The sequence below is a fragment of the Pelmatolapia mariae genome, linkage group LG14, assembly GCF_036321145.2.
Source record: "Pelmatolapia mariae isolate MD_Pm_ZW linkage group LG14, Pm_UMD_F_2, whole genome shotgun sequence".
Lineage (NCBI taxonomy): Eukaryota > Metazoa > Chordata > Actinopteri > Cichliformes > Cichlidae > Pelmatolapia > Pelmatolapia mariae.
In genome coordinates, this window is record NC_086239.1 from 36,477,601 (window position 1) to 36,493,938 (window position 16,338).

Here is a 16,338-nt window from a genome sequence, read left to right on the forward strand (position 1 = left end):
GGAGAGGGCCCAGCCTGACGGCAGACCCTGCCAAAAAATAGGTGCAACTCCTTAGCCTCACTCTCCAGGGAAGTCTTTAGTAAAAGGCGAAAGACTTGTACGTTATGAAGAGAAGCCAGAGTGTGTGTTTCTTTGGCCTCGCAGGAAGCCGCAGTGACTCCTCGTCCCGGCTTCCGGCGTCACGGTAGGCCCTGTTTGCTTGGCTGAAGCGGCAGATCTCAGGCCCCGCCTGCTCTGCTCCAGAGCTCCACTTTGACAGGAGAGGGGTGACTGGAGAGGAAGTTCGCGGCTTCAGGCTGCTTTCTGGCTCTTGGCTTGGCGGACCTTAACTTGTTTGGCTTTCTTGCTTTTGCACAAAGTCAGCAAAGGGGGCACCGTTCCCGGAGGCGCTGCAATACCGGGTCGATGCGTGGAGCGAACGGAGCGAGCCCCTTATTCGGCTCCCTGTTCTAAAAATGCGTTTAATACGTTGCCCCCGAATCGGGGGCGTCTCAGATATTAAACTGATAAGAACAGATACTACACTTGATCTTAGCCAAAAGGCCGAGAAGCGATGGCCTCCTGCGGGTTCCTGGCTGAGCCGCCTTCTCGGGACACTTCTCGCTTGTGACGGTGCGCTCTTTCACTTGGCTCACAGGGAGGGAGCCGCTTCAAATCTCCGCCCACCCACAGTACCTCAGAGGCCTGCGGAGCTCCCTGGAATTGCGCGCTTTCTTCTATTATTTCTTTTGAACAACGAGGAGAGGGCCCAGCCTGACGGCAGACCCTGCCCAAAAATAGGTGCAACTCCTTAGCCTCACTCTCCACGGAAGTCTTTAGTAAAAGGCGAAAGACTTGTGCGTTATGAAGAGAAGCCAGAGTGTGTGTTTCTTTGGCCTCGCAGGAAGCCGCAGTGACTCCTCGTCCCGGCTTCCGGCGTCACGGTAGGCCCTGTTTGCTTGGCTGAAGCGGCAGATCTCAGGCCCCGCCTGCTCTGCTCCAGAGCTCCACTTTGACAGGAGAGGACGTTCGCGGCTTCAGGCTGCTTTCTGGCTCTTGGCTTGGCGGACCTTAACTTGTTTGGCTTTCTTGCTTTTGCACAAAGTCAGCAAAGGGGGCACCGTTCCCGGAGGCGCTGCAATACTTTTCTTCTATTATTTCTTTTGAACAACGAGGAGAGGGCCCAGCCAGACGGCAGACCCTGCCAAAAAATAGGTGCAACTCCTTAGCCTCACTCTCCACGGAAGTCTTTAGTAAAAGGCGAAAGACTTGTACGTTATGAAGAGAAGCCAGAGTGTGTGTTTCTTTGGCCTCGCAGGAAGCCGCAGTGTCTCCTCGTCCCGGCTTCCGGCATCACGGTAGGCCCTGTTTGCTTGGCTGAAGCGGCAGATCTCAGGCCCCGCCTGCTCTGCTCCAGAGCTCCACTTTGACAGGAGAGGGGTGACTGGAGAGGACGTTCGCGGCTTCAGGCTGCTTTCTGGCTCTTGGCTTGGCAGACCTTAACTTGTTTGGCTTGCTTGCTTTTGCACAAAGTCAGCAAAGGGGGCACCGTTCCCGGAGGCGCTGCAATACCGGGTCGATGCGTGGAGCGAACGGAGCGAGCCCCTTATTCGGCTCCTTGTTCTAAAAATGCGTTTAATACGTTGCCTCCGAATCGGGGGCGTATCAGATATTAAACTGATAAGAACAGATACTACACTTGATCTTAGCCAAAAGGCCGAGAAGCGATGGCCTCCTGCGGGTTCCTGGCTGAGCCGCCTTCTCGGGACACTTCTCGCTTGTGACGGTGCGCTCTTTCACTTGGCTCACAGGGAGGGAGCCGCTTCAAATCTCCGCCCACCCACAGTACCTCAGAGGCCTGCGGAGCTCCCTGGAATTGCGCGCTTTCTTCTATTATTTCTTTTGAACAACGAGGAGAGGGCCCAGCCAGACGGCAGACCCTGCCAAAAAATAGGTGCAACTCCTTAGCCTCACTCTCCACGGAAGTCTTTAGTAAAAGGCGAAAGACTTGTACGTTATGAAGAGAAGCCAGAGTGTGTGTTTCTTTGGCCTCGCAGGAAGCCGCAGTGACTCCTCGTCCCGGCTTCCGGCGTCACGGTAGGCCCTGTTTGCTTGGCTGAAGCGGCAGATCTCAGGCCCCGCCTGCTCTGCTCCAGAGCTCCACTTTGACAGGAGAGGGGTGACTGGAGAGGACGTTCGCGGCTTCAGGCTGCTTTCTGGCTCTTGGCTTGGCAGACCTTAACTTGTTTATCTTTCTTGCTTTTGCACAAAGTCAGCAAAGGGGGCACCGTTCCCGGAGGCGCTGCAATACCGGGTCGATGCGTGGAGCGAACGGAGGGAGCCCCTTACTCGGCTCCCTGTTCTAAAAATGCGTTTAATACGTTGCCCCCGAATCGGGGGCGTATCAGATATTAAACTGATAAGAACAGATACTACACTTGATCTTAGCCAAAAGGCCGAGAAGCGATGGCCTCCTGTGGGTTCCTGGCTGAGCCGCCTTCTCGGGACACTTCTCGCTTGTGACGGTGCGCTCTTTCACTTGGCTCACAGGGAGGGAGCCGCTTCAAATCTCCGCCCACCCACAGTACCTTAGAGGCCTGCGGAGCTCCCTGGAATTGCGCGCTTTCTTCTATTATTTCTTTTGAACAACGAGGAGAGGGCCCAGCCAGACGGCAGACCCTGCCAAAAAATATGTGCAACTCGTTAGCCTCACTCTCCACGGAAGTCTTTAGTAAAAGGCGAAAGACTTGTACGTTTTGAAGAGAAGCCAGAGTGTGTGTTTCTTTGGCCTCGCAGGAAGCCGCAGTGACTCCTCGTCCCGGCTTCCGGCGTCACGGTAGGCCCTGTTTGCTTGGCTGAAGCGGCAGATCTCAGGCCCCGCCTGCTCTGCTCCAGAGCTCCACTTTGACAGGAGAGGACGTTCGCGGCTTCAGGCTGCTTTCTGGCTCTTGGCTTGGCGGACCTTAACTTGTTTGGCTTTCTTGCTTTTGCACAAAGTCAGCAAAGGGGGCACCGTTCCCGGAGGCGCTGCAATACCGGGTCGATGCGTGGAGCGAACGGAGCGAGCCCCTTATTCGGCTCCCTGTTCTAAAAATGCGTTTAATACGTTGCCCCCGAATCGGGGGCGTATCAGATATTAAACTGATAAGAACAGATACTACACTTGATCTTAGCCAAAAGGCCGAGAAGCGATGGCCTCCTGCGGGTTCCTGGCTGAGCCGCCTTCTCGGGACACTTCTCGCTTGTGACGGTGCGCTCTTTCACTTGGCTCACAGGGAGGGAGCCGCTTCAAATCTCCGCCCACCCACAGTACCTCAGAGGCCTGCGGAGCTCCCTGGAATTGCGCGCTTTCTTCTATTATTTCTTTTGAACAACGAGGAGAGGGCCCAGCCAGAAGGCAGACCCTGCCAAAAAATAGGTGCAACTCCTTAGCCTCACTCTCCACGGAAGTCTTTAGTAAAAGGCGAAAGACTTGTACGTTATGAAGAGAAGCCAGAGTGTGTGTTTCTTTGGCCTCGCAGGAAGCCGCAGTGACTCCTCGTCCCGGCTTCCGGCGTCACGGTAGGCCCTGTTTGCTTGGCTGAAGCGGCAGATCTCAGGCCCCGCCTGCTCTGCTCCAGAGCTCCACTTTGACAGGAGAGGGGTGACTGGAGAGGAAGTTCGCGGCTTCAGGCTGCTTTCTGGCTCTTGGCTTGGCGGACCTTAACTTGTTTGGCTTTCTTGCTTTTGCACAAAGTCAGCAAAGGGGGCACCGTTCCCGGAGGCGCTGCAATACCGGGTCGATGCGTGGAGCGAACGGAGCGAGCCCCTTATTCGGCTCCCTGTTCTAAAAATGCGTTTAATACGTTGCCCCCGAATCGGGGGCGTATCAGATATTAAACTGATAAGAACAGATACTACACTTGATCTTAGCCAAAAGGCCGAGAAGCGATGGCCTCCTGCGGGTTCCTGGCTGAGCCGCCTTCTCGGGACACTTCTCGCTTGTGACGGTGCGCTCTTTCACTTGGCTCACAGGGAGGGAGCCGCTTCAAATCTCCGCCCACCCACAGTACCTCAGAGGCCTGCGGAGCTCCCTGGAATTGCGCGCTTTCTTCTATTATTTCTTTTGAACAACGAGGAGAGGGCCCAGCCAGACGGCAGACCCTGCCAAAAAATAGGTGCAACTCCTTAGCCTCACTCTCCACGGAAGTCTTTAGTAAAAGGCGAAAGACTTGTACGTTATAAAGAGAAGCCAGAGTGTGCGTTTCTTTGGCCTCGCAGGAAGCCGCAGTGACTCCTCGTCCCGGCTTCCGGCGTCACGGTAGGCCCTGTTTGCTTGGCTGAAGCGGCAGATCTCAGGCCCCGCCTGCTCTGCTCCAGAGCTCCACTTTGACAGGAGAGGACGTTCGCGGCTTCAGGCTGCTTTCTGGCTCTTGGCTTGGCAGACCTTAACTTGTTTGGCTTTCTTGCTTTTGCACAAAGTCAGCAAAGGGGGCACCGTTCCCGGAGGCGCTGCAATACTTTTCTTCTATTATTTCTTTTGAACAACGAGGAGAGGGCCCAGCCAGACGGCAGACCCTGCCAAAAAATAGGTGCAACTCCTTAGCCTCACTCTCCACGGAAGTCTTTAGTAAAAGGCGAAAGACTTGTACGTTATGAAGAGAAGCCAGAGTGTGTGTTTCTTTGGCCTCGCAGGAAGCCGCAGTGTCTCCTCGTCCCGGCTTCCGGCATCACGGTAGGCCCTGTTTGCTTGGCTGAAGCGGCAGATCTCAGGCCCCGCCTGCTCTGCTCCAGAGCTCCACTTTGACAGGAGAGGGGTGACTGGAGAGGACGTTCGCGGCTTCAGGCTGCTTTCTGGCTCTTGGCTTGGCAGACCTTAACTTGTTTGGCTTGCTTGCTTTTGCACAAAGTCAGCAAAGGGGGCACCGTTCCCGGAGGCGCTGCAATACCGGGTCGATGCGTGGAGCGAACGGAGCGAGCCCCTTATTCGGCTCCTTGTTCTAAAAATGCGTTTAATACGTTGCCTCCGAATCGGGGGCGTATCAGATATTAAACTGATAAGAACAGATACTACACTTGATCTTAGCCAAAAGGCCGAGAAGCGATGGCCTCCTGCGGGTTCCTGGCTGAGCCGCCTTCTCGGGACACTTCTCGCTTGTGACGGTGCGCTCTTTCACTTGGCTCACAGGGAGGGAGCCGCTTCAAATCTCCGCCCACCCACAGTACCTCAGTGGCCTGCGGAGCTCCCTGGAATTGCGCGCTTTCTTCTATTATTTCTTTTGAACAACGAGGAGAGGGCCCAGCCAGACGGCAGACCCTGCCAAAAAATAGGTGCAACTCCTTAGCCTCACTCTCCACGGAAGTCTTTAGTAAAAGGCGAAAGACTTGTACGTTATGAAGAGAAGCCAGAGTGTGTGTTTCTTTGGCCTCGCAGGAAGCCGCAGTGACTCCTCGTCCCGGCTTCCGGCGTCACGGTAGGCCCTGTTTGCTTGGCTGAAGCGGCAGATCTCAGGCCCCGCCTGCTCTGCTCCAGAGCTCCACTTTGACAGGAGAGGACGTTCGCGGCTTCAGGCTGCTTTCTGGCTCTTGGCTTGGCAGACCTTAACTTGTTTGGCTTTCTTGCTTTTGCACAAAGTCAGCAAAGGGGGCACCGTTCCCTGAGGCGCTGCAATACTTTTCTTCTATTATTTCTTTTGAACAACGAGGAGAGGGCCCAGCCAGACGGCAGACCCTGCCAAAAAATAGGTGCAACTCCTTGGCCTCACTCTCCACGGAAGTCTTTAGTAAAAGGCGAAAGACTTGTACGTTATGAGGAGAAGCCAGAGTGTGTGTTTCTTTGGCCTCGCAGGAAGCCGCAGTGTCTCCTCGTCCCGGCTTCCGGCATCACGGTAGGCCCTGTTTGCTTGGCTGAAGCGGCAGATCTCAGGCCCCGCCTGCTCTGCTCCAGAGCTCCACTTTGACAGGAGAGGGGTGACTGGAGAGGATGTTCGCGGCTTCAGGCTGCTTTCTGGCTCTTGGCTTGGCAGACCTTAACTTGTTTGGCTTTCTTGCTTTTGCACAAAGTCAGCAAAGGGGGCACCGTTCCCGGAGGCGCTGCAATACCGGGTCGATGCGTGGAGCGAGCCCCTTATTCGGCTCCTTGTTCTAAAAATGCGTTTAATACGTTGCCCCCGAATCGGGGGCGTATCAGATATTAAACTGATAAGAACAGATACTACACTTGATCTTAGCCAAAAGGCCGAGAAGCGATGGCCTCCTGCGGGTTCCTGGCTGAGCCGCCTTCTCGGGACACTTCTCGCTTGTGACGGTGCGCTCTTTCACTTGGCTCACAGGGAGGGAGCCGCTTCAAATCTCCGCCCACCCACAGTACCTCAGTGGCCTGCGGAGCTCCCTGGAATTGCGCGCTTTCTTCTATTATTTCTTTTGAACAACGAGGAGAGGGCCCAGCCAGACGGCAGACCCTGCCAAAAAATAGGTGCAACTCCTTAGCCTCACTCTCCACGGAAGTCTTTAGTAAAAGGCGAAAGACTTGTACGTTATGAAGAGAAGCCAGAGTGTGTGTTTCTTTGGCCTCGCAGGAAGCCGCAGTGACTCCTCGTCCCGGCTTCCGGCGTCACGGTAGGCCCTGTTTGCTTGGCTGAAGCGGCAGATCTCAGGCCCCGCCTGCTCTGCTCCAGAGCTCCACTTTGACAGGAGAGGACGTTCGCGGCTTCAGGCTGCTTTCTGGCTCTTGGCTTGGCAGACCTTAACTTGTTTGGCTTTCTTGCTTTTGCACAAAGTCAGCAAAGGGGGCACCGTTCCCGCAGGCGCTGCAATACTTTTCTTCTATTATTTCTTTTGAACAACGAGGAGAGGGCCCAGCCAGACGGCAGACCCTGCCAAAAAATAGGTGCAACTCCTTAGCCTCACTCTCCACGGAAGTCTTTAGTAAAAGGCGAAAGACTTGTACGTTATGAAGAGAAGCCAGAGTGTGTGTTTCTTTGGCCTCGCAGGAAGCCGCAGTGTCTCCTCGTCCCGGCTTCCGGCATCACGGTAGGCCCTGTTTGCTTGGCTGAAGCTGCAGATCTCAGGCCCCGCCTGCTCTGCTCCAGAGCTCCACTTTGACAGGAGAGGGGTGACTGGAGAGGACGTTCGCGGCTTCAGGCTGCTTTCTGGCTCTTGGCTTGGCAGACCTTAACTTGTTTGGCTTGCTTGCTTTTGCACAAAGTCAGCAAAGGGGGCACCGTTCCCGGAGGCGCTGCAATACCGGGTCGATGCGTGGAGCGAACGGAGCGAGCCCCTTATTCGGCTCCTTGTTCTAAAAATGCGTTTAATACGTTGCCTCCGAATCGGGGGCGTATCAGATATTAAACTGATAAGAACAGATACTACACTTGATCTTAGCCAAAAGGCCGAGAAGCGATGGCCTCCTGTGGGTTCCTGGCTGAGCCGCCTTCTCGGGACACTTCTCGCTTGTGACGGTGCGCTCTTTCACTTGGCTCACAGGGAGGGAGCCGCTTCAAATCTCCGCCCACCCACAGTACCTTAGAGGCCTGCGGAGCTCCCTGGAATTGCGCGCTTTCTTCTATTATTTCTTTTGAACAACGAGGAGAGGGCCCAGCCAGACGGCAGACCCTGCCAAAAAATATGTGCAACTCGTTAGCCTCACTCTCCACGGAAGTCTTTAGTAAAAGGCGAAAGACTTGTACGTTTTGAAGAGAAACCAGAGTGTGTGTTTCTTTGGCCTCGCAGGAAGCCGCAGTGACTCCTCGTCCCGGCTTCCGGCGTCACGGTAGGCCCTGTTTGCTTGGCTGAAGCGGCAGATCTCAGGCCCCGCCTGCTCTGCTCCAGAGCTCCACTTTGACAGGAGAGGACGTTCGCGGCTTCAGGCTGCTTTCTGGCTCTTGGCTTGGCGGACCTTAACTTGTTTGGCTTTCTTGCTTTTGCACAAAGTCAGCAAAGGGGGCACCGTTCCCGGAGGCGCTGCAATACCGGGTCGATGCGTGGCGCGAACGGAGCGAGCCCCTTATTCGGCTCCCTGTTCTAAAAATGCGTTTAATACGTTGCCCCCGAATCGGGGGCGTATCAGGTATTAAACTGATAAGAACAGATACTACACTTGATCTTAGCCAAAAGGCCGAGAAGCGATGGCCTCCTGCGGGTTCCTGGCTGAGCCGCCTTCTCGGGACACTTCTCGCTTGTGACGGTGCGCTCTTTCACTTGGCTCACAGGGAGGGAGCCGCTTCAAATCTCCGCCCACCCACAGTACCTCAGAGGCCTGCGGAGCTCCCTGGAATTGCGCGCTTTCTTCTATTATTTCTTTTGAACAACGAGGAGAGGGCCCAGCCAGAAGGCAGATCCTGCCAAAAAATAGGTGCAACTCCTTAGCCTCACTCTCCACGGAAGTCTTTAGTAAAAGGCGAAAGACTTGTACGTTATGAAGAGAAGCCAGAGTGTGTGTTTCTTTGGCCTCGCAGGAAGCCGCAGTGACTCCTCGTCCCGGCTTCCGGCGTCACGGTAGGCCCTGTTTGCTTGGCTGAAGCGGCAGATCTCAGGCCCCGCCTGCTCTGCTCCAGAGCTCCACTTTGACAGGAGAGGACGTTCGCGGCTTCAGGCTGCTTTCTGGCTCTTGGCTTGGCAGACCTTAACTTGTTTGGCTTTCTTGCTTTTGCACAAAGTCAGCAAAGGGGGCACCGTTCCCGGAGGCGCTGCAATACTTTTCTTCTATTATTTCTTTTGAACAACGAGGAGAGGGCCCAGCCAGACGGCAGACCCTGCCAAAAAATAGGTGCAACTCCTTAGCCTCACTCTCCACGGAAGTCTTTAGTAAAAGGCGAAAGACTTGTACGTTATGAAGAGAAGCCAGAGTGTGTGTTTCTTTGGCCTCGCAGGAAGCCGCAGTGACTCCTCGTCCCGGCTTCCGGCGTCACGGTAGGCCCTGTTTGCTTGGCTGAAGCGGCAGATCTCAGGCCCCGCCTGCTCTGCTCCAGAGCTCCACTTTGACAGGAGAGGACGTTCGCGGCTTCAGGCTGCTTTCTGGCTCTTGGCTTGGCAGACCTTAACTTGTTTGGCTTTCTTGCTTTTGCACAAAGTCAGCAAAGGGGGCACCGTTCCCGGAGGCGCTGCAATACTTTTCTTCTATTATTTCTTTTGAACAACGAGGAGAGGGCCCAGCCAGACGGCAGACCCTGCCAAAAAATAGGTGCAACTCCTTAGCCTCACTCTCCACGGAAGTCTTTAGTAAAAGGCGAAAGACTTGTACGTTATGAAGAGAAGCCAGAGTGTGTGTTTCTTTGGCCTCGCAGGAAGCCGCAGTGACTCCTCGTCCCGGCTTCCGGCGTCACGGTAGGCCCTGTTTGCTTGGCTGAAGCGGCAGATCTCAGGCCCCGCCTGCTCTGCTCCAGAGCTCCACTTTGACAGGAGAGGGGTGACTGGAGAGGACGTTCGCGGCTTCAGGCTGCTTTCTGGCTCTTGGCTTGGCAGACCTTAACTTGTTTGGCTTTCTTGCTTTTGCACAAAGTCAGCAAAGGGGGCACCGTTCCCGGAGGCGCTGCAATACTTTTCTTCTATTATTTCTTTTGAACAACGAGGAGAGGGCCCAGCCAGACGGCAGACCCTGCCAAAAAATAGGTGCAACTCGTTAGCCTCACTCTCCACGGAAGTCTTTAGTAAAAGGCGAAAGACTTGTACGTTTTGAAGAGAAGCCAGAGTGTGTGTTTCTTTGGCCTCGCAGGAAGCCGCAGTGACTCCTCGTCCCGGCTTCCGGCGTCACGGTAGGCCCTGTTTGCTTGGCTGAAGCGGCAGATCTCAGGCCCCGCCTGCTCTGCTCCAGAGCTCCACTTTGACAGGAGAGGACGTTCGCGGCTTCAGGCTGCTTTCTGGCTCTTGGCTTGGCGGACCTTAACTTGTTTGGCTTTCTTGCTTTTGCACAAAGTCAGCAAAGGGGGCACCGTTCCCGGAGGCGCTGCAATACCGGGTCGATGCGTGGAGCGAACGGAGCGAGCCCCTTATTCGGCTCCCTGTTCTAAAAATGCGTTTAATACGTTGCCCCCGAATCGGGGGCGTATCAGATATTAAACTGATAAGAACAGATACTACACTTGATCTTAGCCAAAAGGCCGAGAAGCGATGGCCTCCTGCGGGTTCCTGGCTGAGCCGCCTTCTCGGGACACTTCTCGCTTGTGACGGTGCGCTCTTTCACTTGGCTCACAGGGAGGGAGCCGCTTCAAATCTCCGCCCACCCACAGTACCTCAGAGGCCTGCGGAGCTCCCTGGAATTGCGCGCTTTCTTCTATTATTTCTTTTGAACAACGAGGAGAGGGCCCAGCCAGAAGGCAGACCCTGCCAAAAAATAGGTGCAACTCCTTAGCCTCACTCTCCACGGAAGTCTTTAGTAAAAGGCGAAAGACTTGTACGTTATGAAGAGAAGCCAGAGTGTGTGTTTCTTTGGCCTCGCAGGAAGCCGCAGTGACTCCTCGTCCCGGCTTCCGGCGTCACGGTAGGCCCTGTTTGCTTGGCTGAAGCGGCAGATCTCAGGCCCCGCCTGCTCTGCTCCAGAGCTCCACTTTGACAGGAGAGGGGTGACTGGAGAGGAAGTTCGCGGCTTCAGGCTGCTTTCTGGCTCTTGGCTTGGCGGACCTTAACTTGTTTGGCTTTCTTGCTTTTGCACAAAGTCAGCAAAGGGGGCACCGTTCCCGGAGGCGCTGCAATACCGGGTCGATGCGTGGAGCGAACGGAGCGAGCCCCTTATTCGGCTCCCTGTTCTAAAAATGCGTTTAATACGTTGCCCCCGAATCGGGGGCGTATCAGATATTAAACTGATAAGAACAGATACTACACTTGATCTTAGCCAAAAGGCCGAGAAGCGATGGCCTCCTGCGGGTTCCTGGCTGAGCCGCCTTCTCGGGACACTTCTCGCTTGTGACGGTGCGCTCTTTCACTTGGCTCACAGGGAGGGAGCCGCTTCAAATCTCCGCCCACCCACAGTACCTCAGAGGCCTGCGGAGCTCCCTGGAATTGCGCGCTTTCTTCTATTATTTCTTTTGAACAACGAGGAGAGGGCCCAGCCAGACGGCAGACCCTGCCAAAAAATAGGTGCAACTCCTTAGCCTCACTCTCCACGGAAGTCTTTAGTAAAAGGCGAAAGACTTGTACGTTATAAAGAGAAGCCAGAGTGTGCGTTTCTTTGGCCTCGCAGGAAGCCGCAGTGACTCCTCGTCCCGGCTTCCGGCGTCACGGTAGGCCCTGTTTGCTTGGCTGAAGCGGCAGATCTCAGGCCCCGCCTGCTCTGCTCCAGAGCTCCACTTTGACAGGAGAGGACGTTCGCGGCTTCAGGCTGCTTTCTGGCTCTTGGCTTGGCAGACCTTAACTTGTTTGGCTTTCTTGCTTTTGCACAAAGTCAGCAAAGGGGGCACCGTTCCCGGAGGCGCTGCAATACCGGGTCGATGCGTGGAGCGAGCCCCTTATTCGGCTCCTTGTTCTAAAAATGCGTTTAATACGTTGCCCCCGAATCGGGGGCGTATCAGATATTAAACTGATAAGAACAGATACTACACTTGATCTTAGCCAAAAGGCCGAGAAGCGATGGCCTCCTGCGGGTTCCTGGCTGAGCCGCCTTCTCGGGACACTTCTCGCTTGTGACGGTGCGCTCTTTCACTTGGCTCACAGGGAGGGAGCCGCTTCAAATCTCCGCCCACCCACAGTACCTCAGTGGCCTGCGGAGCTCCCTGGAATTGCGCGCTTTCTTCTATTATTTCTTTTGAACAACGAGGAGAGGGCCCAGCCAGACGGCAGACCCTGCCAAAAAATAGGTGCAACTCCTTAGCCTCACTCTCCACGGAAGTCTTTAGTAAAAGGCGAAAGACTTGTACGTTATGAAGAGAAGCCAGAGTGTGTGTTTCTTTGGCCTCGCAGGAAGCCGCAGTGACTCCTCGTCCCGGCTTCCGGCGTCACGGTAGGCCCTGTTTGCTTGGCTGAAGCGGCAGATCTCAGGCCCCGCCTGCTCTGCTCCAGAGCTCCACTTTGACAGGAGAGGACGTTCGCGGCTTCAGGCTGCTTTCTGGCTCTTGGCTTGGCAGACCTTAACTTGTTTGGCTTTCTTGCTTTTGCACAAAGTCAGCAAAGGGGGCACCGTTCCCGCAGGCGCTGCAATACTTTTCTTCTATTATTTCTTTTGAACAACGAGGAGAGGGCCCAGCCAGACGGCAGACCCTGCCAAAAAATAGGTGCAACTCCTTAGCCTCACTCTCCACGGAAGTCTTTAGTAAAAGGCGAAAGACTTGTACGTTATGAAGAGAAGCCAGAGTGTGTGTTTCTTTGGCCTCGCAGGAAGCCGCAGTGTCTCCTCGTCCCGGCTTCCGGCATCACGGTAGGCCCTGTTTGCTTGGCTGAAGCTGCAGATCTCAGGCCCCGCCTGCTCTGCTCCAGAGCTCCACTTTGACAGGAGAGGGGTGACTGGAGAGGACGTTCGCGGCTTCAGGCTGCTTTCTGGCTCTTGGCTTGGCAGACCTTAACTTGTTTGGCTTGCTTGCTTTTGCACAAAGTCAGCAAAGGGGGCACCGTTCCCGGAGGCGCTGCAATACCGGGTCGATGCGTGGAGCGAACGGAGCGAGCCCCTTATTCGGCTCCTTGTTCTAAAAATGCGTTTAATACGTTGCCTCCGAATCGGGGGCGTATCAGATATTAAACTGATAAGAACAGATACTACACTTGATCTTAGCCAAAAGGCCGAGAAGCGATGGCCTCCTGTGGGTTCCTGGCTGAGCCGCCTTCTCGGGACACTTCTCGCTTGTGACGGTGCGCTCTTTCACTTGGCTCACAGGGAGGGAGCCGCTTCAAATCTCCGCCCACCCACAGTACCTTAGAGGCCTGCGGAGCTCCCTGGAATTGCGCGCTTTCTTCTATTATTTCTTTTGAACAACGAGGAGAGGGCCCAGCCAGACGGCAGACCCTGCCAAAAAATATGTGCAACTCGTTAGCCTCACTCTCCACGGAAGTCTTTAGTAAAAGGCGAAAGACTTGTACGTTTTGAAGAGAAACCAGAGTGTGTGTTTCTTTGGCCTCGCAGGAAGCCGCAGTGACTCCTCGTCCCGGCTTCCGGCGTCACGGTAGGCCCTGTTTGCTTGGCTGAAGCGGCAGATCTCAGGCCCCGCCTGCTCTGCTCCAGAGCTCCACTTTGACAGGAGAGGACGTTCGCGGCTTCAGGCTGCTTTCTGGCTCTTGGCTTGGCGGACCTTAACTTGTTTGGCTTTCTTGCTTTTGCACAAAGTCAGCAAAGGGGGCACCGTTCCCGGAGGCGCTGCAATACCGGGTCGATGCGTGGCGCGAACGGAGCGAGCCCCTTATTCGGCTCCCTGTTCTAAAAATGCGTTTAATACGTTGCCCCCGAATCGGGGGCGTATCAGGTATTAAACTGATAAGAACAGATACTACACTTGATCTTAGCCAAAAGGCCGAGAAGCGATGGCCTCCTGCGGGTTCCTGGCTGAGCCGCCTTCTCGGGACACTTCTCGCTTGTGACGGTGCGCTCTTTCACTTGGCTCACAGGGAGGGAGCCGCTTCAAATCTCCGCCCACCCACAGTACCTCAGAGGCCTGCGGAGCTCCCTGGAATTGCGCGCTTTCTTCTATTATTTCTTTTGAACAACGAGGAGAGGGCCCAGCCAGAAGGCAGATCCTGCCAAAAAATAGGTGCAACTCCTTAGCCTCACTCTCCACGGAAGTCTTTAGTAAAAGGCGAAAGACTTGTACGTTATGAAGAGAAGCCAGAGTGTGTGTTTCTTTGGCCTCGCAGGAAGCCGCAGTGACTCCTCGTCCCGGCTTCCGGCGTCACGGTAGGCCCTGTTTGCTTGGCTGAAGCGGCAGATCTCAGGCCCCGCCTGCTCTGCTCCAGAGCTCCACTTTGACAGGAGAGGACGTTCGCGGCTTCAGGCTGCTTTCTGGCTCTTGGCTTGGCAGACCTTAACTTGTTTGGCTTTCTTGCTTTTGCACAAAGTCAGCAAAGGGGGCACCGTTCCCGGAGGCGCTGCAATACTTTTCTTCTATTATTTCTTTTGAACAACGAGGAGAGGGCCCAGCCAGACGGCAGACCCTGCCAAAAAATAGGTGCAACTCCTTAGCCTCACTCTCCACGGAAGTCTTTAGTAAAAGGCGAAAGACTTGTACGTTATGAAGAGAAGCCAGAGTGTGTGTTTCTTTGGCCTCGCAGGAAGCCGCAGTGACTCCTCGTCCCGGCTTCCGGCGTCACGGTAGGCCCTGTTTGCTTGGCTGAAGCGGCAGATCTCAGGCCCCGCCTGCTCTGCTCCAGAGCTCCACTTTGACAGGAGAGGACGTTCGCGGCTTCAGGCTGCTTTCTGGCTCTTGGCTTGGCAGACCTTAACTTGTTTGGCTTTCTTGCTTTTGCACAAAGTCAGCAAAGGGGGCACCGTTCCCGGAGGCGCTGCAATACTTTTCTTCTATTATTTCTTTTGAACAACGAGGAGAGGGCCCAGCCAGACGGCAGACCCTGCCAAAAAATAGGTGCAACTCCTTAGCCTCACTCTCCACGGAAGTCTTTAGTAAAAGGCGAAAGACTTGTACGTTATGAAGAGAAGCCAGAGTGTGTGTTTCTTTGGCCTCGCAGGAAGCCGCAGTGACTCCTCGTCCCGGCTTCCGGCGTCACGGTAGGCCCTGTTTGCTTGGCTGAAGCGGCAGATCTCAGGCCCCGCCTGCTCTGCTCCAGAGCTCCACTTTGACAGGAGAGGGGTGACTGGAGAGGACGTTCGCGGCTTCAGGCTGCTTTCTGGCTCTTGGCTTGGCAGACCTTAACTTGTTTGGCTTTCTTGCTTTTGCACAAAGTCAGCAAAGGGGGCACCGTTCCCGGAGGCGCTGCAATACTTTTCTTCTATTATTTCTTTTGAACAACGAGGAGAGGGCCCAGCCAGACGGCAGACCCTGCCAAAAAATAGGTGCAACTCCTTAGCCTCGCTCTCCACGGAAGTCTTTAGTAAAAGGCGAAAGACTTGTACGTTATGAAGAGAAGCCAGAGTGTGTGTTTCTTTGGCCTCGCAGGAAGCCGCAGTGTCTCCTCGTCCCAGCTTCCGGCGTCACGGTAGGCCCTGTTTGCTTGGCTGAAGCGGCAGATCTCAGGCCCCGCCTGCTCTGCTCCAGAGCTCCACTTTGACAGGAGAGGGGTGACTGGAGAGGACGTTCGCGGCTTCAGGCTGCTTTCTGGCTCTTGGCTTGGCAGACCTTAACTTGTTTGGCTTTCTTGCTTTTGCACAAAGTCAGCAAAGGGGGCACCGTTCCCGGAGGCGCTGCAATACCGGGTCGATGCGTGGAGCGAACGGAGCGAGCCCCTTATTCGGCTCCCTGTTCTAAAAATGCGTTTAATACGTTGCCCCCGAATCGGGGGCGTATCAGATATTAAACTGATAAGAACAGATACTACACTCGATCTTAGCCAAAAGGCCGAGAAGCGATGGCCTCCTGCGGGTTCCTGGCTGAGCCGCCTTCTCGGGACACTTCTCGCTTGTGACGGTGCGCTCTTTCACTTGGCTCACAGGGAGGGAGCCGCTTCAAATCTCCGCCCACCCACAGTACCTCAGAGGCCTGCGGAGCTCCCTGGAATTGCGCGCTTTCTTCTATTATTTCTTTTGAACAACGAGGAGAGGGCCCAGCCAGACGGCAGACCCTGCCAAAAAATAGGTGCAACTCCTTAGCCTCACTCTCCACGGAAGTCTTTAGCAAAAGGCGAAAGACTTGTACGTTATGAAGAGAAGCCAGAGTGTGTGTTTCTTTGGCCTCGCAGGAAGCCGCAGTGACTCCTCGTCCCGGCTTCCGGCGTCACGGTAGGCCCTGTTTGCTTGGCTGAAGCGGCAGATCTCAGGCCCCGCCTGCTCTGCTCCAGAGCTCCACTTTGACAGGAGAGGACGTTCGCGGCTTCAGGCTGCTTTCTGGCTCTTGGCTTGGCAGACCTTAACTTGTTTGGCTTTCTTGCTTTTGCACAAAGTCAGCAAAGGGGGCACCGTTCCCGGAGGCGCTGCAGTACTTTTCTTCTATTATTTCTTTTGAACAACGAGGAGAGGGCCCAGCCAGACGGCAGACCCTGCCAAAAAATAGGTGCAACTCCTTAGCCTCGCTCTCCACGGAAGTCTTTAGTAAAAGGCGAAAGACTTGTACGTTATGAAGAGAAGCCAGAGTGTGTGTTTCTTTGGCCTCGCAGGAAACCGCAGTGTCTCCTCGTCCCGGCTTCCGGCATCACGGTAGGCCCTGTTTGCTTGGCTGAAGCGGCAGATCTCAGGCCCCGCCTGCTCTGCTCCAGAGCTCCACTTTGACAGGAGAGGGGTGACTGGAGAGGACGTTCGCGGCTTCAGGCTGCTTTCTGGCTCTTGGCTTGGCAGACCTTAACTTGTTTGGCTTTCTT

The 16,338-nt window shown here is 55.0% G+C and overlaps 43 non-coding genes across 43 annotated transcripts; all 43 read right to left on the minus strand.

The window, feature by feature from the left end:
* Positions 1-10: 10 nt before the first annotated feature.
* On the minus strand, positions 11-124 carry LOC134642054 (U5 spliceosomal RNA). Its single transcript, XR_010095791.1, has one exon. It is a non-coding gene; the product is annotated as a U5 spliceosomal RNA (small nuclear RNA).
* A 240-nt stretch (positions 125-364) lies between these two features.
* Positions 365-555, minus strand: LOC134642363 (U2 spliceosomal RNA). The gene has a single exon (XR_010096087.1). It is a non-coding gene; the product is annotated as a U2 spliceosomal RNA (small nuclear RNA).
* Positions 556-749: 194 nt separating this feature from the next.
* Positions 750-863, minus strand: LOC134642095 (U5 spliceosomal RNA). The gene has a single exon (XR_010095830.1). It is a non-coding gene; the product is annotated as a U5 spliceosomal RNA (small nuclear RNA).
* A 300-nt stretch (positions 864-1,163) lies between these two features.
* LOC134641947 (U5 spliceosomal RNA) lies at positions 1,164-1,277 on the minus strand. The gene has a single exon (XR_010095687.1). It is a non-coding gene; the product is annotated as a U5 spliceosomal RNA (small nuclear RNA).
* A 240-nt stretch (positions 1,278-1,517) lies between these two features.
* LOC134642345 (U2 spliceosomal RNA) lies at positions 1,518-1,708 on the minus strand. Its single transcript, XR_010096069.1, has one exon. It is a non-coding gene; the product is annotated as a U2 spliceosomal RNA (small nuclear RNA).
* A 194-nt stretch (positions 1,709-1,902) lies between these two features.
* LOC134641948 (U5 spliceosomal RNA) lies at positions 1,903-2,016 on the minus strand. Its single transcript, XR_010095688.1, has one exon. It is a non-coding gene; the product is annotated as a U5 spliceosomal RNA (small nuclear RNA).
* A 240-nt stretch (positions 2,017-2,256) lies between these two features.
* Positions 2,257-2,447, minus strand: LOC134642395 (U2 spliceosomal RNA). Its single transcript, XR_010096118.1, has one exon. It is a non-coding gene; the product is annotated as a U2 spliceosomal RNA (small nuclear RNA).
* Positions 2,448-2,641: 194 nt separating this feature from the next.
* LOC134641861 (U5 spliceosomal RNA) lies at positions 2,642-2,755 on the minus strand. The gene has a single exon (XR_010095602.1). It is a non-coding gene; the product is annotated as a U5 spliceosomal RNA (small nuclear RNA).
* A 226-nt stretch (positions 2,756-2,981) lies between these two features.
* On the minus strand, positions 2,982-3,172 carry LOC134642281 (U2 spliceosomal RNA). Its single transcript, XR_010096007.1, has one exon. It is a non-coding gene; the product is annotated as a U2 spliceosomal RNA (small nuclear RNA).
* Positions 3,173-3,366: 194 nt separating this feature from the next.
* Positions 3,367-3,480, minus strand: LOC134642600 (U5 spliceosomal RNA). Its single transcript, XR_010096301.1, has one exon. It is a non-coding gene; the product is annotated as a U5 spliceosomal RNA (small nuclear RNA).
* A 240-nt stretch (positions 3,481-3,720) lies between these two features.
* Positions 3,721-3,911, minus strand: LOC134642282 (U2 spliceosomal RNA). Its single transcript, XR_010096008.1, has one exon. It is a non-coding gene; the product is annotated as a U2 spliceosomal RNA (small nuclear RNA).
* Positions 3,912-4,105: 194 nt separating this feature from the next.
* Positions 4,106-4,219, minus strand: LOC134642018 (U5 spliceosomal RNA). The gene has a single exon (XR_010095755.1). It is a non-coding gene; the product is annotated as a U5 spliceosomal RNA (small nuclear RNA).
* A 300-nt stretch (positions 4,220-4,519) lies between these two features.
* On the minus strand, positions 4,520-4,633 carry LOC134641950 (U5 spliceosomal RNA). The gene has a single exon (XR_010095690.1). It is a non-coding gene; the product is annotated as a U5 spliceosomal RNA (small nuclear RNA).
* Positions 4,634-4,873: 240 nt separating this feature from the next.
* On the minus strand, positions 4,874-5,064 carry LOC134642346 (U2 spliceosomal RNA). Its single transcript, XR_010096070.1, has one exon. It is a non-coding gene; the product is annotated as a U2 spliceosomal RNA (small nuclear RNA).
* Positions 5,065-5,258: 194 nt separating this feature from the next.
* Positions 5,259-5,372, minus strand: LOC134641951 (U5 spliceosomal RNA). The gene has a single exon (XR_010095691.1). It is a non-coding gene; the product is annotated as a U5 spliceosomal RNA (small nuclear RNA).
* Positions 5,373-5,672: 300 nt separating this feature from the next.
* On the minus strand, positions 5,673-5,786 carry LOC134642104 (U5 spliceosomal RNA). Its single transcript, XR_010095838.1, has one exon. It is a non-coding gene; the product is annotated as a U5 spliceosomal RNA (small nuclear RNA).
* Positions 5,787-6,026: 240 nt separating this feature from the next.
* LOC134642407 (U2 spliceosomal RNA) lies at positions 6,027-6,208 on the minus strand. Its single transcript, XR_010096130.1, has one exon. It is a non-coding gene; the product is annotated as a U2 spliceosomal RNA (small nuclear RNA).
* A 194-nt stretch (positions 6,209-6,402) lies between these two features.
* Positions 6,403-6,516, minus strand: LOC134641952 (U5 spliceosomal RNA). The gene has a single exon (XR_010095692.1). It is a non-coding gene; the product is annotated as a U5 spliceosomal RNA (small nuclear RNA).
* A 300-nt stretch (positions 6,517-6,816) lies between these two features.
* LOC134641953 (U5 spliceosomal RNA) lies at positions 6,817-6,930 on the minus strand. The gene has a single exon (XR_010095693.1). It is a non-coding gene; the product is annotated as a U5 spliceosomal RNA (small nuclear RNA).
* Positions 6,931-7,170: 240 nt separating this feature from the next.
* LOC134642347 (U2 spliceosomal RNA) lies at positions 7,171-7,361 on the minus strand. The gene has a single exon (XR_010096071.1). It is a non-coding gene; the product is annotated as a U2 spliceosomal RNA (small nuclear RNA).
* A 194-nt stretch (positions 7,362-7,555) lies between these two features.
* LOC134642454 (U5 spliceosomal RNA) lies at positions 7,556-7,669 on the minus strand. The gene has a single exon (XR_010096161.1). It is a non-coding gene; the product is annotated as a U5 spliceosomal RNA (small nuclear RNA).
* A 226-nt stretch (positions 7,670-7,895) lies between these two features.
* On the minus strand, positions 7,896-8,086 carry LOC134642350 (U2 spliceosomal RNA). Its single transcript, XR_010096074.1, has one exon. It is a non-coding gene; the product is annotated as a U2 spliceosomal RNA (small nuclear RNA).
* Positions 8,087-8,278: 192 nt separating this feature from the next.
* On the minus strand, positions 8,279-8,394 carry LOC134642461 (U5 spliceosomal RNA). The gene has a single exon (XR_010096168.1). It is a non-coding gene; the product is annotated as a U5 spliceosomal RNA (small nuclear RNA).
* Positions 8,395-8,694: 300 nt separating this feature from the next.
* On the minus strand, positions 8,695-8,808 carry LOC134641954 (U5 spliceosomal RNA). The gene has a single exon (XR_010095694.1). It is a non-coding gene; the product is annotated as a U5 spliceosomal RNA (small nuclear RNA).
* Positions 8,809-9,108: 300 nt separating this feature from the next.
* Positions 9,109-9,222, minus strand: LOC134641955 (U5 spliceosomal RNA). Its single transcript, XR_010095695.1, has one exon. It is a non-coding gene; the product is annotated as a U5 spliceosomal RNA (small nuclear RNA).
* A 314-nt stretch (positions 9,223-9,536) lies between these two features.
* Positions 9,537-9,650, minus strand: LOC134642007 (U5 spliceosomal RNA). Its single transcript, XR_010095745.1, has one exon. It is a non-coding gene; the product is annotated as a U5 spliceosomal RNA (small nuclear RNA).
* A 226-nt stretch (positions 9,651-9,876) lies between these two features.
* LOC134642283 (U2 spliceosomal RNA) lies at positions 9,877-10,067 on the minus strand. The gene has a single exon (XR_010096009.1). It is a non-coding gene; the product is annotated as a U2 spliceosomal RNA (small nuclear RNA).
* A 194-nt stretch (positions 10,068-10,261) lies between these two features.
* LOC134642601 (U5 spliceosomal RNA) lies at positions 10,262-10,375 on the minus strand. The gene has a single exon (XR_010096302.1). It is a non-coding gene; the product is annotated as a U5 spliceosomal RNA (small nuclear RNA).
* A 240-nt stretch (positions 10,376-10,615) lies between these two features.
* LOC134642284 (U2 spliceosomal RNA) lies at positions 10,616-10,806 on the minus strand. Its single transcript, XR_010096010.1, has one exon. It is a non-coding gene; the product is annotated as a U2 spliceosomal RNA (small nuclear RNA).
* A 194-nt stretch (positions 10,807-11,000) lies between these two features.
* On the minus strand, positions 11,001-11,114 carry LOC134642020 (U5 spliceosomal RNA). Its single transcript, XR_010095757.1, has one exon. It is a non-coding gene; the product is annotated as a U5 spliceosomal RNA (small nuclear RNA).
* Positions 11,115-11,340: 226 nt separating this feature from the next.
* On the minus strand, positions 11,341-11,522 carry LOC134642408 (U2 spliceosomal RNA). Its single transcript, XR_010096131.1, has one exon. It is a non-coding gene; the product is annotated as a U2 spliceosomal RNA (small nuclear RNA).
* Positions 11,523-11,716: 194 nt separating this feature from the next.
* Positions 11,717-11,830, minus strand: LOC134641957 (U5 spliceosomal RNA). The gene has a single exon (XR_010095696.1). It is a non-coding gene; the product is annotated as a U5 spliceosomal RNA (small nuclear RNA).
* A 300-nt stretch (positions 11,831-12,130) lies between these two features.
* Positions 12,131-12,244, minus strand: LOC134641958 (U5 spliceosomal RNA). The gene has a single exon (XR_010095697.1). It is a non-coding gene; the product is annotated as a U5 spliceosomal RNA (small nuclear RNA).
* A 240-nt stretch (positions 12,245-12,484) lies between these two features.
* Positions 12,485-12,675, minus strand: LOC134642348 (U2 spliceosomal RNA). Its single transcript, XR_010096072.1, has one exon. It is a non-coding gene; the product is annotated as a U2 spliceosomal RNA (small nuclear RNA).
* Positions 12,676-12,869: 194 nt separating this feature from the next.
* Positions 12,870-12,983, minus strand: LOC134642455 (U5 spliceosomal RNA). Its single transcript, XR_010096162.1, has one exon. It is a non-coding gene; the product is annotated as a U5 spliceosomal RNA (small nuclear RNA).
* A 226-nt stretch (positions 12,984-13,209) lies between these two features.
* LOC134642351 (U2 spliceosomal RNA) lies at positions 13,210-13,400 on the minus strand. Its single transcript, XR_010096075.1, has one exon. It is a non-coding gene; the product is annotated as a U2 spliceosomal RNA (small nuclear RNA).
* A 192-nt stretch (positions 13,401-13,592) lies between these two features.
* LOC134642462 (U5 spliceosomal RNA) lies at positions 13,593-13,708 on the minus strand. Its single transcript, XR_010096169.1, has one exon. It is a non-coding gene; the product is annotated as a U5 spliceosomal RNA (small nuclear RNA).
* A 300-nt stretch (positions 13,709-14,008) lies between these two features.
* LOC134641959 (U5 spliceosomal RNA) lies at positions 14,009-14,122 on the minus strand. Its single transcript, XR_010095698.1, has one exon. It is a non-coding gene; the product is annotated as a U5 spliceosomal RNA (small nuclear RNA).
* A 300-nt stretch (positions 14,123-14,422) lies between these two features.
* On the minus strand, positions 14,423-14,536 carry LOC134641960 (U5 spliceosomal RNA). Its single transcript, XR_010095699.1, has one exon. It is a non-coding gene; the product is annotated as a U5 spliceosomal RNA (small nuclear RNA).
* A 314-nt stretch (positions 14,537-14,850) lies between these two features.
* LOC134642036 (U5 spliceosomal RNA) lies at positions 14,851-14,964 on the minus strand. Its single transcript, XR_010095773.1, has one exon. It is a non-coding gene; the product is annotated as a U5 spliceosomal RNA (small nuclear RNA).
* A 240-nt stretch (positions 14,965-15,204) lies between these two features.
* LOC134642332 (U2 spliceosomal RNA) lies at positions 15,205-15,395 on the minus strand. The gene has a single exon (XR_010096057.1). It is a non-coding gene; the product is annotated as a U2 spliceosomal RNA (small nuclear RNA).
* Positions 15,396-15,589: 194 nt separating this feature from the next.
* Positions 15,590-15,703, minus strand: LOC134642107 (U5 spliceosomal RNA). The gene has a single exon (XR_010095841.1). It is a non-coding gene; the product is annotated as a U5 spliceosomal RNA (small nuclear RNA).
* A 300-nt stretch (positions 15,704-16,003) lies between these two features.
* Positions 16,004-16,117, minus strand: LOC134642037 (U5 spliceosomal RNA). Its single transcript, XR_010095774.1, has one exon. It is a non-coding gene; the product is annotated as a U5 spliceosomal RNA (small nuclear RNA).
* Between the last annotated feature and the right edge of the window lie 221 nt (positions 16,118-16,338).